Raw genomic sequence first — 18,421 nt, forward strand, 5'->3', positions numbered from 1 at the left:
TAATAATAATAATAGTAAAATTTTAAAAAGCTACATACCTCACTCACAGGTATTTCCTATGGACAAAGTACAGACAGAACTCAAAGTCATCCCACTGTTCACTAATATAAAGGCATATCTGCTTGCCTCCTTTGGAAAGGCTAATCAGAAACTCAAAAGAATGCCTCTGTTTGTCTCTTACCTACCTAGGAGGTGGAAACCCTTTTCCCTCTTTTGAGTTGTCCTGCCTTTCTGGACTGAACCAATGCACATCTTACATATATTTGTTAATGTCTCATGTCTCCCTAAAATGTATAAAAGCAAGCTGTGCCCCGACCACTCTGGGCACATGTCATCAGGGCTTTCTGAGATTGTCTCATGGGCGTGCATCTTTACCTTTGGCAACATAAACTTCCTAAACTGATGGAGACTTGTCTCAGACATTTGGGGTCCGCAATAGAAACTTCAACCCTCTGCTTTAAAGAGATGGGAAAGTTGTGTTCAAAAGTGAAAATTCATATAAATGGATAGTTGCTATAAATTTTAAGTTCTTATTCCATGAAGTTGATTGCTTTCTTAGCATTTACAGTTTTCAACATGGAGAACCTTATTTTTTTTCTTTTGTTTTCTTGTTGTTTTTTGGCAATGAGAAGAGTCATACTCTATAAACCTATTGTTTGGGGAATGGGAACAAAAAATAAAATTCATTATGCCTGAGAATTTTTTGCTGAAAATGTCTATTCCTATATTTGTAGATCCTATAGACAGCATTTTATTACTCCAAAAAGGAGAAATACATACAAATTGTTTCTGCCTTTTCTACTGTTTATACTGCATAGACTGTTTTTGTTATGATAAGCTAAATAATCCAAAAGCTTCCATACAATGGGAAACTTAATGGTTTGTGAAAGAAAGGTATCCTGGGAGCTGAAATAAAAACATGGATATAAAAGCAGAGAGACACTAGGCTCTCACGTTTGTAAGAGAATTATCCAATTCATTGAATACTGATTGCCATTTTATTATCTGAATCACTACCAGTGCAGTTAATGTGGCATTTAGAAATCATAAAGATGAAGATAGGATAATTGTTCCCCTAAACAGAAGCCTTACATAAATATTTTAAACCTCATATAATGAAATCACATTGGAATATAGAGGAACATGGGCCCACATAAACACTACCAGCGTTAAGCAACTCTTGAGGTTTCCTTCGCTCTTCGATAGACTTCATTTACAATTTAATCGAAATGCTAGCTACTGCCAAGACTAAAGGGTTGAAGAGTTAACAAACTATTTTTCCTTCTGGAAAATATTATTTATAATTAAATAAAAATGTTAAACATATATATTACCGTTTTATATTTTTATTAGGAAATCAAGAATTTTAAAACTATTATATTAGTTTCACATAACAGATTGAAAGAATTTTAGAGGTGAACATAACTAAATAGATGATCTGTGTATTTATCTCATTTTATGGGTGAAAAGTGCTAATGCCTATAAATGTTGAATAATTAGATGAAAGTTATAGTTCAACTAGAGTTGGAGCCAGGACAGTGATCTAGATCTCCTAATCCTAATTTCAGAATGTCTTTTCTAAAACCATGTTGCCTACAACATTTTCTGGCGGATGTTTGAACCAGTCAACAAGTTAAAGTCATCAATGAGCTGTTTGCCTCTTTTAGGTGAGGATGGTGAATATCTCTTTACGTCATTCGTTATTGTACTTCCTAAATGCTTCTTTTTAACACTGGAGTTTAAGTACATATTTTGTATGATACATTTCCATATACTGACTACACTTGAGTGAGTGATCTATAACTTGCTCGAGTTTTTCCATTTCAGAACTTCAGAATCTCTCTTAAACTACCTCTACCCCAGGTCAACACTTGACTCTTTAGAGTGTAGAGTGGCCTGACTTATGTTCGGAAATTTACCCTTTAGTTGTATGTACTTGTAAAACACTTATTCTTTTTGTTCTATAAAGCTTTATTGTGTCATTGTGTCATAGTTATCTATGCTGCTGATGGTGGCATTTGGTTATTTTCTAGTTTTTGTTTGTTTGTTTTTTATCCATAGTGGTGTTATAAACCTTCTAGTAAAGTAAATGAGTGTTGGTGAACACAATATACATTTTTTTTTGCATTTCAATAAAACTTTATTTATAAAAACAGGCAGTGGGCCAGATTTTTTTGTTGAGAATATCCTCTGGATATACAGTTGATTGGTTGTAGGAGATGCATATGTTCAACTTCTGGTTGGGTTTTCAAAGTGGTTGTATCAATTGACATTACCACCAGTAGTGTATGAGAAATCTGGTTGTTCTACCTCCTTATCAAAAATGGATATTGTGTTCTTTTTCAGTTTAACTATTTTCTTGGGAACAGTTTTATCGCATGCTGCATACAACCCCATATGTGAGTGTTTGTATTCTCTTTTTTCCATTGCATCCTTTTTTTAAAGTTAATTGATAACATATGTAATAAAATGCATGTGTTTTTAGGTATGCAGTTTAGAGTTTCAACAAATATAATCACTCATGAAACTGTTATCTCAATAACATATGGAAGATTTCCATCATTCAAGACAGTTTCTGTGTTATCTTTTCCAACGCAATCTTCTCTACCACAGAAGGAACCTCTATTCTCATGTCTATTCCTACAAGTTCGTTTTATTTGTTTTTCAACCACGAATGAAGAGAATCTCTTTTGAATTTGGCTTCTTTTGACAGGCCTTGTCAATTTATGCATGTTGTTTAATATGTCAGTAATTTCTTTTTATTGTTGAGTAGTGTCCCATTGTGTAACTACTGCACAATTTGTGTTTATACACCTACTCAGCATTTCAGGGACACTGGAATAAGATACTCTGTTTATTTTACTATACTCTCACAGCACTCAATATAGAATATTTCTGTGACCCAAGATGCGTGTGTGTGGGAGTGGTTCCTTATACACCAAGCAAACAATTTTTTTCATGGTCACCAGCTGGGTGTCCTCTAATTTAATTTAATTTCAGTACTATCTACCTGGAAATAGCATCAGATGCCACAGGTTGAGGATTAAATTTCACAAGACTGTCCCACACTTTCCATACCAGACACAAGTCTGGGTCTCCAGAGCTGATCATCTGGCTATAAATTGGGATTCCCATGATCACTTTCTGGGCTCAATTCATTTGTTAAAGCAGCTCACAGAACTCAGAAAAAAACACTTTATTTGCATTTACCCAATTAAAGGATATTTTAAAAGACACGAATAAACAGCCAGATAAAGGGATGCACAGGGCAAGGTTTGGAAGAGTCCCAAGTGCAGGGGCTTCTGTCCCCTGAGAGTTGGAGTCCATCACCCTCTAACCACATGGATATATTCTTATTCACCCACCTGGAAGCTCCCTCACCTCATTCCTTTTGGGCTTTTACGGAGCTCTCATCATTTAGGTATGACTGATTAAATCATAGGCCATTGGCGTTCAACTCGATCTGCAGCTCCTCTCCCCTGTCTGTAGGTGGGGTTAGGGCTGTGAGTCCCAATCCTCTAATCACAGGGTTGTATCCCCTGGCAACCAGCATCCCAGTCTTGTAGTTATTTAGAGATTTTCTAAAAATCACCTCATTAATACTCTGGCTTCTCTCTAGATTGTATAAATCTTTTGCTTTTTACAGAAATCACTTCATGAACATAAACACTGGTATGAGTGAAAGGGGTTTGTTATAAATAACAAAAATGTTGTTTTTCACCTTTATGGATCTGAAGCTGTTCTGCAGCTCTTTCAGAAATACAAAGCCAAATATTTTCAAAAAGTTGCTTTTATTATTCGAGTCACTTAGGAAATTACAAGGGTTATTGGGGCTGTGAGCAGGAACCCTGAACAAAAACCAAAATATACATTTCATCACAATTGGGTTTTTTTCTAGTCTGGGGTTATGACAAATAGAGCTATAATAAACATTGTAGGTAAGAACATTAAATATATATAATATGTGTATATATGCAGTTTATAATCTCTAATATTCTTTACTCTGTGGCTTACCTTTTCATTTCCGTGTTTTGCCTTTTTATTTATTTCAGGTGCAATTAGATGAGCAGATAATTTAAATTTTGATGAAATCTAATTTGCCAACTTTTCTTTATGGCTAGTGCCTTTTGTGTTTTGTCTAAAAGATATTTGCCTATCACTAAAATGACAAAGACTTTCTTTTATGTTCTTTTTAAAGTTTAGCCTTTATGTTATTAATATGTCATCTACCTTGAATTAATTTGTGTATATGGCATGAAGAAGGGGTCATGGTTCATTTCTTTTTTACATGAATATACATTTTTTCTATAGGTTTTTTTTTTGGACACAGTAAGCTTTTTTCATTGAATTTACGTGGCACCTTTGACAAAAATATGTTCAGCATTATGTGTATGTTTGTTTTGACAACTGTGGGAGGGTAGTAGTCATCTTCCAAATTTATCCTTTTTCAAGATTGTTTTGTCTCTGAATCTGAATCTTTTGATTTACAGATATAGTTTAGAATAAGCTTGTAAAATTCTATTTACGAAAAATCCTGGTGAACGTTTGATTGGAATTGCAATACATTGTAGATCAATTTGGCAATAATTGATATCTTAAAAATATTTTATCTTCTGGTCAAGGAACGTGGCATTGATCTCCGCTTATTAGAACTTTTCTTAATTTCATTCTTGGAAGTGTTCGTAGTTTTAAATTTTTTAATATAAAGACTTGTATAATTCCTATTAACTTTTTTCCTATGTACTTTATGAATTAAGAAAAAACTACTGCAAATGTAATTTAAAAATTTTATTTTCCAGTTGTTTACTGGCAATATTTAGGCATACAATTAGTTTTTCTACATTTATTTTGCATCCTACAACCTTGTAAAATTTTCTTGTTTCTTCTGGATGTTTTCTGACGATTTCATAGAATTTTCAAAGTACATAACAATGTCATCTGGACATAAAGACAGTTTTATTATTTTCCATCTCATTGGCTTTTATTTATTCATCTTACCTGATTTTACTGGCTAGGACTTCCAGAAAAACGTTGACTGGAAGTGATGAAACCAGATGTCCTTGATATTTTTTGATTTAGCATGAAGACAATGTTCCATCATTAAAAATTATTTTAGCTGTAGATTTCAGGTAAAGACCTTTTATCAGGTTGAGATTTTCCTTTCTATTACTAATTTGCTGAGAGGGTTTTTTTTTTTTTTTTTTTTGCACAGATGAGTTTGGATTTTTATCAAGTGTTTCTTTCAGTATCAACCGGGTTGATTTTGTAATTTTCCCCTTTATTATTTTAATATAGTGAATAACATTAATTTTTTGGAATGTTGAATTAACCTTGCCTTCCCAAGATAAACTTCACTTGGCCATAATACATGATTTCATTTATATAATTCCTGGATTTAATTTGCTAATATTTTGTTATAATTTTTGCATCTTTGTTTCTCAGTTTCATTAAATTGGCATTTTCCTGATAACTAACATAGTTGAGCATGTTTTACTATCTTCCTGTGGACATTTGGACATTTTCTGTTGACAAGTGTTTACATTTTTTATTAGTAATTTTAAATTGTTTTATTATTTTTTAATTCTTTATGTTTTTGGTAATGAAGTCATGTGTTAGGTTTGATTACCCCATTTTGAGGTTGCCTTTTCTGATTCCTGATAGCATTTTTTAAAAAATAAAAGTTGTTGGTTTTAGTATAGTCCACTTTACTATTTCTCTCCTTCATCAGTAGTAGTTTTGTCTTATGTAAGGAAGCCTTGCTTACATTATTTTTATAAAGATATTTTTCTATGATTCCCAGTAAAAGTTATATTAACTTTTTGTGTGGAAAATTCCATTACTTCTGAAAAGTGTTTTGCTTTCCCAGTGGACGATAGTGTCTCCTTTATCGTAAAATCATGAAACAAATGTCCATAGACGTTCCATACCGCTTGTTTTCTTCCCATTTATAACACTTAATTTACTTATTTGTAATCATATAGTATTTTCATTTCCCTTTAGACACCAAAATGTTTCTTGCACAACTTAAATCTCTTTAGTTCACTCTTGGATTATAAACACATAGACTCTGCCTATAGTATACACTAAATAAATGTCTATTAAAAGAATATGTTGACTTACGTATGGATATATATTTATACTCAACTAATAGTTTTATATAATCTGTATATTTCACTTTATACTATAATTTGTTATTTTTCTAGTAAAATAAATATTGATTTTTATGATTTCTAAGCAAATATAAGTTCATTAGGAATTTTTTAGGAAATGTTACTAATTTTGCACGTAGAAAAATTGATATGAACTAGCTGGGCTATTTTGAGAAAATACATTTTATTTGATCCTGAAAATAATCTACAAACAGTTTCATACAGTATTATTATCATTATTTTGAGACATAGTTTTGCTCTTGTCACACAGGCTGGAGGGCAGTGGAGTTTTGCTCTTGTCGCCCAGGCTGGAGGGCAGTGACGCGATCTTGGCTCACCGCAACCTCCGCCTCCGGGGTTCAAGCGATTTTCCTATCTCAGCCTCCTGAATAGCTGGGATTACAGGCACCTGCCACCACGCCCGGCTAATTTCTTTGTATTTTTAGTAGAGAAGGTGTTTCGACATGTGGGCAGGCTGGTCTTGAACTCCTGACTTCAGGTGATCCTCCCACCCCGGCCTCCCAAAGTACTGGGATTACAGGCATGTGCCACTGTGCCCAGCCCAGTTGCATACGTTATTGTAAGAGACAATTAACAGAGATAGATTTTATTTTTTGTCTCAGGTTGTTAAACTTTCATATTTTTTCTATTTTAAAATTTTAAAAACATTTTCCATCACATATTAACTATTATATTTTAGATGAAAAACAGAAACATTTAATATGATAAAATCATATTTACAACAAAATATATCGGACACTAAAGCCTCTGTCCTTCCTTTTCCTAAAGATCTACAAATAATAAAGGCAGAAAAGAAGAGAGGGTAAGAAAAGAAGGAAGGTATGGGAACTAGGCTAAAAAGATGGTGACTAGGGAAATTTATATTGAGCAGTTTTTCATATTTAAATTTCTATATTTTTATATCTATTTTTATATTTAAATTTCATTTAAATAATTTTTTATGTTTAAATTTCTATTTAAATATTTAATTTTATATTTAACTTTTACATATAAAATATTAAATACTTTTTATATTTAAATATTTACATTTATGTTGGGCTATTACTACATTATATTAAATTTTTGCAGTATACTGATTTAATTTTTCTTCTCCTTTTGTAATTCTAGTTTAGGAAATAACAGATGTGTTTAAAATATATCTCAGCAAAAGGAAAAATATATTTTATAATAATTTTTAGTCACTTGATTATATCTTCCATTTGCATTTTCACCGTTAAAAAATTTAAATGCTTAACATCACTTATTGTTCTTTTATTTCTATTATAATATTTTCATAATGACAAAGACTGTAGATTTTAGGCCCCATCATGATTTACTTAGATTTTAGTAGCCAGTTCTTTAGACATATACAACTATACTTTTTCAAATATTTAAAATTTAGTATTCAATGCCAAAATATTTTCCCAATTATATCATTTTATTTTATTTTATTTTATTTATTATTTATTTATTTATTTATTTATTTATTTATTTATTTATTTATTTATTTTTGAGACGGAGTCTCACTCTGTCGCCCAGGCTGGAGTGCAGTGGCGTGATCTCGGCTCACTGCAAGCTCCGCCTCCAGGGTTGACGCCATTCTCCTGCCTCATTCTCCCGAGTAGCTGGAACTACAGGCGCCCACCACCGCACCCGGCTAATTTTCTGTATTTTTAGTAGAGACGGGGTTTCACTATGATAGCCAAGATGGTCTCGATCTCCTGACCTCGTGATCCGCCCGCCTCGGCCTCCCAAAGGGCTGGGGTTACAGGTGTGAGCCACAGCGCCCGGCCATCATTTTATTTTAAGATAGTTATTTGTTTTGTCATTTCTTCTAGCTAAAATGTGTGATAAATTATGTTTTTTTATGCGTGTGTGTGTGAACAAAACTATAAGAAAGTGATAGGTTGAGAAAATGAGTTTACATTTAGGCAAGTAAATAATTAATAAATTGGGCCGAGTGACATGTCTCACGCCTGTAATCCCAGCACTTTGGGAGATCGAGGTGGGTGGTCACGAGGTCAGAAGATCGAGACCATCTTGGCCAAAATGGTGAAACCCCGTCTCTACTGAAAATAGAAAAATTAGCCGGGTGTGGTGGTGTGCACCTGTAGTCCAAGCTACTCAGGAGGCTGAGGCAGGAGAATTGCTTGAACTCAGGAGGCAGAGGTTGCAGTGAGCCGAGATTGCGCCACTGCACTCCAACCTGGGTGACAGAGCAAGACTCCATCTCAAAAAAGATAAGAAAATAATAAATTAGTGTACTCTAAATTTAACTAATGGTTTTTGTTAGAATCTATAAACACATTAAAAAATCCTAGTACAGTGAAATAGAATAAGTAGGTGGTCGTTGTCATTAGGTAACTGATTATGTCAGGAAATAAGATTGTGGTTAGTTTAGAAAAGAAAATTACAATTCAATCCACAAAAACAATAAGAATAGGGTAGGTGGATGTACATATATGTCAGGTAAAATAATGACCGTAATTCAAAGAGGACTAATTAGTAACATGTTTAAAAGGCAGAATAATAAAATAAGATGGTGGATTAAAGAACTTTCATAGAATAAGTAGGAATCTATATCAAAAAATGAATGCAACTTGGTTACGAGCACTGACTAGTAATGCAGGATGCACTTGTAAATCAGTATATAATATAATATCATTACAAATTTAAAATGATCTGTCTGCTAGAAAATACTCTTCCTTAAAGCGTCCCAAAGAAATGTCATAATACCAATAAGATACAAGCATGAGGAAGAATATAATACAAATGAGTTTTTTAAAAACCCAAACAAATCACTTAGAAAGATGTCAGAGTAATTTGATTTTTGTTGCTAAGTTTGATTCAGCTTAACTGAGGTCTAAACCTGTGAGTGATTAATTTCTGAGGATGATTCGTTTCATGTGAGTGCCTAGGAGGGGACCTTATTCCTCGACATTGAGTCATGTGCATTGCTACTAAATTTAATTGGAAGAAATCAACATTCTGACAAGAAAATTTTCTTTGACTATGAGGGTGCGCATTTCTCTATTCCCCAGGCTACCAGAATTGTCCTGATAGCGTTTTAAGACACTCTTTGCAATTGTAACTGATGCACAGGAAAAAGAAAACAAGGTTGTTCAAAGGAGAACGAATACCTAAAATAAGAAAACAGAGAACTTTATGTAAGGAAAATCAGAAAAGATAAACTATTCACTCAGAATTCATGAAGAATCATCCATATTATCCAGGCACCTCCTACCCAGGGGATACATTTTGAGATGATAACACTAAGAACCAGAATAAAATACCTCATTAACTATATTTTGGCCTCATCTGTAGAAACTTCAGCCTACTTCACATTGAACCCAAGTTGTACTGCGAGTCCCCAGGGAGTTTCTTATTTGTACTCTGGACCTAGTCCCATTTGCTATCATTTATTAGACATCATTTACTTTTCTTATTGATCTCCTTAGTGCTTTCAGGGTAGATGATAACCATATTTACAAAAGAAGATAATTTTATCTTCTGCTTCATAGAAGTGCCTATTTATTTATCTAGTGGCATTTGCTACAAGTTCCATAAATGATAGTGAACATCAATGATAATGAGATCACTAATCTGGACTATAATGTATCCAGCTTGAGGTATACAGTCTCCAATTATTTTTGGAATCTAACCACCACTTTTTCCACCAAATGTGATGATTTTTATTTTTTTGAGATAGAAAATCTTTATCACATTAGGCATATAACCTTGGTTTATTAATGTATAAGAATTGGATATCGATTTTTAAACATTTATTTGTATTTATTTATTTTGTTTTTTGAGATGGAGTTCCACTCTTGTTGCCCAGGCTGGAGCGCAATGGCACCATCTCCACTCACTGCAACCTCCACCCTGCCAGGTTCAAGTGATTGTCTTGCCTCACCCTCCTGAGTAGCTGGGATTGCAGGTGCCCACCACCATGCCTGGCTAATTTTTTTGTATTTTTAGTAGAGATGGGGTTTCACCATGTTGGCTAGGCTGGTCTCGAACTCCAGACCTTAGGTGATAACACCTGCCTTGGCCTCCCAAAGTGCTGGGATTACAGGCGTGAGTCACTGCACCTGGCCAAAAATTTATTCTTTCAATGAATGTTTAACAAGCTTATGTGTATATCAAATAAAATTCAAGGCATTTGTATGCAGCAGTAAACAAAACACAGAAAAGTCACAGTTCCTATGGTACCAACTTTCTAGCCAAGGCGACAGACCTAAAATAAATAAATAACACATGTAGTATGTTAAAAAAAAAAAAAAGCGTATGGTGAAAACTAAAGGAGGAAAGGAGATAAGGAATGTTTCAAAAAGTGGATTAAAGGTTTGAAACCAGGGAAGTCACCAATTAATATCATGGTTATAATACAGTAAAAATCTGAGATATTAAAAGACTGAGCCATTTGGAAATTTGGGGAAAGAATATTTCAAACAGAGGGAACAGGAAAGGGAATGGCTTGGAGGCAGTCTTAAATGTGGCATGCTCCAGAAGGTTACGGTACTTAGAGCATGCAATGGGAGAGAAGATGGATTGTAGATGAGACAAGAGAACAAATGTAGATCAGATCCTTTAGGATCTTGTAGTTCAGCCTGAGAAACTTGGATTTTACAATGAGTGAGATATATTACTACTGAAGTACTTGAAACAGAGGAGTAAAACTTTTTCTTTAGCTGAAATTTTAGCAAGAGCACTGTGAACACTTTATGAGAATAGATCATAGGAATTTTAGGATATAAGCAGAGAGACCAGTTAAAAAGCTATTACAATAATCCAGATAATGCTAATGAGAATTTGGTATATGAATGTAGCAGTGAAGTTGCTAAGAAATGATTGGACCCACATTGGGTAATGAATTTTATCAGAGTGTAAGTTTTACATGAACTTCTTCAGGATGCTTATATTATTAACTATTAGGTGTACTCCTTTTGAGTAATAATATTTTTCCTCTCAACACTTGGTATATAATCTTTCAGTTTCCACATAGTATAAGGAAGAATAATGCCACCCTGGGTGATTATTTTCTATCTAGATATAATGAGTTTTTTTTTTAATTTCCCTGAAAGTAATCTTGTAGAATTATCTTCTTTTCAATCAAGTTGAACTTTGGGGGATAAAACTAGAGCAATAATTTGCCCAGTAAATTGAGTAATTTGGTCTGAAAACTCCAGTCTTTTCTCAACTCAAACCATATTTTATTTTCCTGCATCTGTTGTCCTTTGATGTATTTTTGGATTCTTATATCTATCCTCTTTAAACATGTTTTCCACCATCTATTGGATGTTCTGCCTCTTTTAATTAATCCTGTGGTTTTTTTTTTCATGTTTCTCTTTTAATTTGCCTCTTCGGTTTTCTGTTGTTACCATTATATTGTTTTCTGCTTCCGCTGTGTTTTTCTCTCACTTTATAATGAAATGTAGCTGATGTGCATAAAACAATGAAACATAAGTGTCCAGTATAATGGGTAACTAAAAGTGCAAATCTTCTGATCACATAATAGATATTTCTTGAATGAATGAATGAATGAGTAAAATATACAAGTCTCCCTGCTTTACTCTCCATTTTTCTAGGTGTTAGTTGGGGTAGAAACACGTTAAAGTAGCAGTCTGCCCAAAATGATTGACTCTGAGCACCTTATATGGGTCACCCGGAGAGGGAGTGTTTGCAGTTACTCTATCCTTGGTTTTTCTGTGACTTTTTGCTGTGGAGAACTTATCAGGTAAAACAAGACAGATATGTGCCTCCCTTAGCCTTATTCTATGATGACATTAACCAAGTAAGTAGGAGAATGACCAGGTCTGGAGAATCCCTAAACTCTCTCAAGCACACAGGCTTAGGTTAACCATTTTACAGGTCGCTTGGGGGGATTATCCATTTTCTGCAGTGTAGAGCTTCTTGGATTGTGTCTGTGTCTGCCTCAATCTGAGTACTATTTAATTCATTTGTATGTATTAGTGCAGACTTTAGGACATCTAATTCTATTTGGCAAACGTTTTAGTGTTCTTATTTCTCTTATTTTCGAGGTTTTGAAAAAGAAATCCACCCATGATTCTGCTTGTTTTCCCCTTCCTGAGTTACTTCTTTCTCTCCGTAAGTTTCTGGCAGAACTGTATGGATTCTCTTGAAATAATTAACATCTCTACCTGTACTTCTACTCATTGAGTTTGATATATAGGTTATTCCAGTGAATTTACCCTATTTCCCAAGTCAAAATTTCTCATACAACAGAATAAATGTATGAAGAATAGCAGAGTTGTCCTAGTCAGTCTGATTAAACTCTTGTTTGAACACAGCACACTGTGTTTATGACAACTTATACTAATTCACTTTCAGTGCTGTTGAAGAACGTAAATGTAGTGAAAATGGCATTTAAACAGCCAACATTGTTAGAATACATGACCATTCTATTTGTTGATGCTGAAGACCTCTACAGATTGCATAAAATGGAAAATAACCATAAGAATCCTAATGTGACTGATGTAAAATAACATTTAGTTCCCACAGAGAAGCCTTTCTTCAAAACCTCTGTTAAGGTTAAATATCTTTTAAAAATTCAACAAAGAGCATAGCATGAAAATTGACTCTTAGTAACACCTGTTAAAGGAAAAAAAGAAAAGAATATTTTACACCAGGGCAGTGAAAGGAAAAACTGAGAGTGTGACTAAGAAGCAATATGAAAAACCCTCTGCTGATGCCAACATGGATTTCACACTCCTGTGTTAGCTGCCAATTCTATTTTAAATTACCGGGCCTCTGCTGTTATAGAAATATATGAAATGTATTATGAATACTGTAGTCTTACATGTCGCTGGGTATTGACATATCCATAATATGTTCTACCGCTGGGTGATACTAGAACCATTGTCCTTGAGGTGAATAAACAGGTAAGATGTTGGAAAAATTGGGCTAAAATCTGATTGTAATGAAAAGAAGATTGAGCTAGAGCTAGGGATGCCTTGAGCTATTTTAAAACGTTTTATGACTATGTACAAAAATATCTTTACCTTTTCTTTGGAACAGTACTAGAAAAACAACTCTTGTCTCATCTTCTTGGCACATTCTATGGAAATTTATATTCATATAGATTATAGAGAAAAGTGTTAGCAAATAAACTGATGAAATACTATTTTTCTACAATATTTTACATATTGGGACCTGTTTTCTCTCTCTCTCTTCCACTCTCTGTTTTTCTCTTTCTGTATATGTTTTATATACAGAGTTAACTCTTAAACAGTGTGGAGGTTAGAAAAACCACTCCCAAGCACAGTTGAAAATCTGTTAATAACTTTTAATTCCCCAAAATGTAACTACTATAGCCTACTGTTGATTGAGATCCTCAATGAAACACAGTTAACTAACACATATATATAATTTATTAAAAGAATATAGTTTATAGTAGTTATAATAATTAAAAGAATACAGTTTATAATAATTTATAATATATATTTATAATTTATATATAATATATAATATATATTATATATTATATATTATGTACATATAATATATATTATATATAATATATGTTATATATTGTTATATATTATATATATTACGTATATATTATATAATATAATATATAATATATATTATATAATATATAATATATTATATTATATAATATAATATAATATATATTATATTATATTATATAATATAATATATATTATATTATATTATATAATATAATATATTATATAATATATAATATATATTATATATATAATTATATATATTATATATAATATATAATATATATAATTAAATAATATATAATATATATTTATATTATACATTATATATAACATATAATATATATTTATATATATATAATTATATATATATTATATATATGTACATATATGTACATATATATAATATGTATTATATATAATATATTATATATGTATTATATATTATATATGTATTATATATTATATATAATATATTATATAATATATATATTATATATATAATATATTATATAATATATATAATATATATAATATATTATATTATATATATGATATATATTATATAATATATATAATATATAATATATTATATATATAATATATATATTTAATTATATATATTATATATTATATATAATATATATTATATATATTATATAATATATAATATATATATAATATATTATATATAATATATAATACATATATAATATATAATACATATATAATACATATTATATAATTAAATACATATAATATATCATATATTATAAACCTTTTTTATAACTTTATTAAACTTGTATAACTTTTTTAAAAGAATACAGTTTACAATAATTTATAATATATATAACATATATTATATATTATATATTATTATATACATTATATATAATTATTATATATAATATATTATATATAATATATAATATACATTATGTATAATTATATACATTATATACATTATATAATATATAATATATATTGTAATATATATAATATATAATATATTATATATAATATATAAATAATATATAATATAATATATACATAATATATAACATAATTTATAATATGTCATATATTATGTATAGAATTATATATTATAATCTGTATTCTTTTAATAAAGTTAGATAAAGAAAATATTAAGAAAATTATAAGAAAGAGAAAATATATGTATTCATTAAGGAAGGTGGATTATCATAAAGGCCTTTATTATCATCTTCATGTTGAGTAGGCTGAGGAGGAGGAGGCGTTGGTCTTGCTGACTCAGGGGTGGCAGAGGTGGAAGAGGTGGAGGAGGGGCTAGGGGAGACGAGAGAGGCAGGCACATGCAGTTTCACTTTAGAGAAATAGTTTGTAATTTCTGACTTTTCTTTTTATTTCTCTAAAGATGTTTCTATAAGGTAGCAGTTCTTCTTCTACCATTTGCTTTAGTTTCAGGGGGATCGTATCCTAAAGAAAATGACATGATTATTTAAATCATCTTGAATAATCCGAACCCATCTGCTAGATTGTCTAATGTCAGTTTCTTTTCTGACACTGCTTCTATATCTTCTCCCTCACTGTCTGGCACTGGTTCAGAAGCACTCATCTCCATCAATTTGTCTTCCATTAACTCTTCCTGTGTGTGGTCTATTAGCTCTTGAATCTCTCCAAGATCCATATCTTGACACTCTTCACTCCCTACCTATTTTGCCATAGCCACAATCTTGTTTAATGGTTTCCTTGACTGGATCTGTCATAAATCCAATAAAGTATGTACAACATTTGGATATAGTTTTCTGCAGGAGGAATTTATTGTTTGAAGCTTGAGGACTTTCAGGTCATTTTTAGTAACAACAATGAAATCTTCAATAGTGTAATCCTTCCAGAGTTTCATGATGTTCCCTCTATCATGGTTCTCTTCCACATCATTGACAGTCTTATCCTTAGGGTACTGTGTGTAATGAGACAGAGGTGCTTAGGATATGCTGACCTATAGGCTGAAATAGACATGTTGTATTTGGGGAAAACAGACTACTTTGCCGCCTTTGCTATTGAACTCATGAGGTTCTAGGTGGCAAGGGGCATTGGTCAACATCGAAATAACTTAAAAAGGCAGTCCCTTACTGGCAAGATACTTCCTAACTTGAAGGGCAAAAAAAAAAAAAAAAAAAAAAAAAATCAATGAAACCAATCCAGAAAAAGTGTTCTTATTGCCAGGTCTTGTACAACCAAAAGACTGGCAGCTGCTGTTTAGTTTTTCTCTTCAAGGCTCAGGGTTTAGCAGCTTTGTAGATAAGGGCAGTACTGATCATAAACCTGATTGCATTTGGAAAAAAAAAATTGTATAGTAAGCCTATCACTTCCTGCCTTTAGTCCTGGTGCTTGCTTCTTTTCCTCATTAATAAATGTCCTTTGTGACTTTTTTTTTTTCAAAATATGGCACTTAGTTCTGCATTACAAATTTGTTCAGGTAGATTTTATTAATGGCATCTGAGAACTCTGTTGCTTCTTGGTCAGCAGATATGGCTTCTCCTATTATCTTAATATTTTTTAAGCCAAACTGTTTTCTTAAATTATTAAACCATCCTTTGCTGGCATTAACTTATTCAGCTTTAGATACTTCACCTTCCTTCATCTCTAAGTTGTTGCAAAATGACTTTATTTTTTTTGAGTTATATTAGATTCTATAGGTATGCTTATAGCAATCTTGCAGACTCCATTGCCACTCGTGTGGGCAGATCTGGAAGTGGGATGGTCCTTCTAAATTGAGACAAAGGATTCAGCCTTTGTCACCTCATATCCACCAGTCATAAATAATGAGTTTGCTCTTTTTGGGTGAACCCATTTCTGAAGAGGAAATTTGCTCATTATCCATCAGCAGGTAATACTCTCAACAGCTGAGGAAATGATTAGTTCACTCCTAAGCATGACATCTGGATAATGTACCATGGTTTCCACTGCTTTTCAAACACTTTGGCCATTCATATAGTAAGTTTGCCTCCTCTGGGAACAGTTCTTCTGGGATCTGCTTGGTCTCTTTTTCTGGGGAAGCTAACAAGAAGAAGGCAAGTAACACAAACTACGATACCCACTACTCCAACTGGTTTCCAGGCAGGGTGTCTTATTGAGGTCCCAGCATTGGTTCCAGTTGCTAGAAATTTGGATATTTGCAGTTGCAGTAGCTGGTGTAACCTTGGTGAGTGAGTCTATATTTTGGGGTCCATGCCTAGTTTACACCCATATTTATCAAGCCCATGCCTAGCTTATACTACATCGTGGCCACTTCAGTGAACAGCAATCAGCCAACATTGACCATGATTGATGACAGAGGCTATCTGACATCAGTAGGCCAAGTCATTTTGCCTACTGAATTACCTAATACCTCTTTTGTGGTAGCTACTCACTGGTGAGTGTTCCCATGTGATAAAAATATCTTCACAAGTTTTGCTTGCTCTTATGACTCTATTTACGTGTCAACTGGTGCAACTCATACAATTCCATCTTGCCGCAGAGTAGAGTTGAAAGGAATAGAGGGTATATTGGAAGGGGCATATGAAAAATATACAGCACAGTTTATCTTTTTTTTTCTTGGCATCTACTATTTTTTTTTTCGTTTTTCTTTTTCTTTTCTTTTCTTTTTTCTTTTTTTTTTTTTTTTTTGAGATGGAGTGTCGCTCTGTCGCCCAGGCTGGAGTGCAGTAGCGTGATCTCGGCTCACTGCAAGCTCCACATACCTCATTCATGCCATTCTCCTGCCTCAGCCTCCTGAGTAGCTGGGAACACAGGTGCCCGCCACCACACCTGGCTAATTTTTTTTTATTATTATTTTTAGTAGAGATGGGGTTTCACTGTGTTAGCCAGGATGATCTTGATCTCCTGACCTCGTGATCTGCCTGCCTCAGCCTCTTATTAGTTCTTCAGGTGAAAAAGGTGTGTCCCTAATACAAAAGACACACAAAGTTCTGGAAGCGACATGGAATGTGAAATACTAGTTATTATGAGAAGCTAAAATTCTAGCTATCTCTTTATGTAATCTGGCAGGCATTAAAATGAAGTAAAATAAACAATTAACATAAACATAGGGGCTTTAATTTTCACTTCATTAGTTAGCTGTGAGGCCTATGTTGGTAATCACAGGTGCCTTCTTTGACTGCAACTTGTGCTTTCAAGTTTTAGCTGCACCCCATTTGAATGGCATTATTTATCTGGTAGAATAACTCAAATTTTTGTTTGAGTCTGTGGTTACCCTGTTGCGTTTCCTCACAGACCTGAATTATGCATCTGGGCAGTACTAAGGGGAGCTGCTGTGAGTCATGAATCACCTGGGCTCCTAATATTGTTCTTTTCCCCATTGTTTTGCGGCAGGATGTTTTTCTCTTAGAAACCAGAATTTCAGGAAATTCAATGACCCATTTTCTGCGTATGGGACCAGAAACTTTTCTTTTAGAAATCAGAATTAGTCATTTCAGGAAATTCAATGACCCCTTTTCTGCCTATGGGACCAAAAGAAAAAAAAACGGAGTGAGTGCAAGGCTGTCAGAATGCAGCCTCAGCTTTCAATTTAATGGAATCACGATGGTGTTCTCTCGTGGAAGTATTCCTCTTTTTGAGCACCAAAATCTAAACACCCGGAAAGCCCATGCTAATGGAGATGGGGAGAAAAAATCCTTCCAACACATTATGTACGTTACCACTCCTAATTCTACTCTTTAGCTCTTAAACACATACATCCCATCTCTGGAAGAGATTGCACCATACACCCAGTACTAAGTTAAAGCATATAATACATTTTTT

This window comes from Gorilla gorilla, chromosome 7, assembly GCF_029281585.2.
Source record: "Gorilla gorilla gorilla isolate KB3781 chromosome 7, NHGRI_mGorGor1-v2.1_pri, whole genome shotgun sequence".
NCBI classification, from domain to species: domain Eukaryota; kingdom Metazoa; phylum Chordata; class Mammalia; order Primates; family Hominidae; genus Gorilla; species Gorilla gorilla.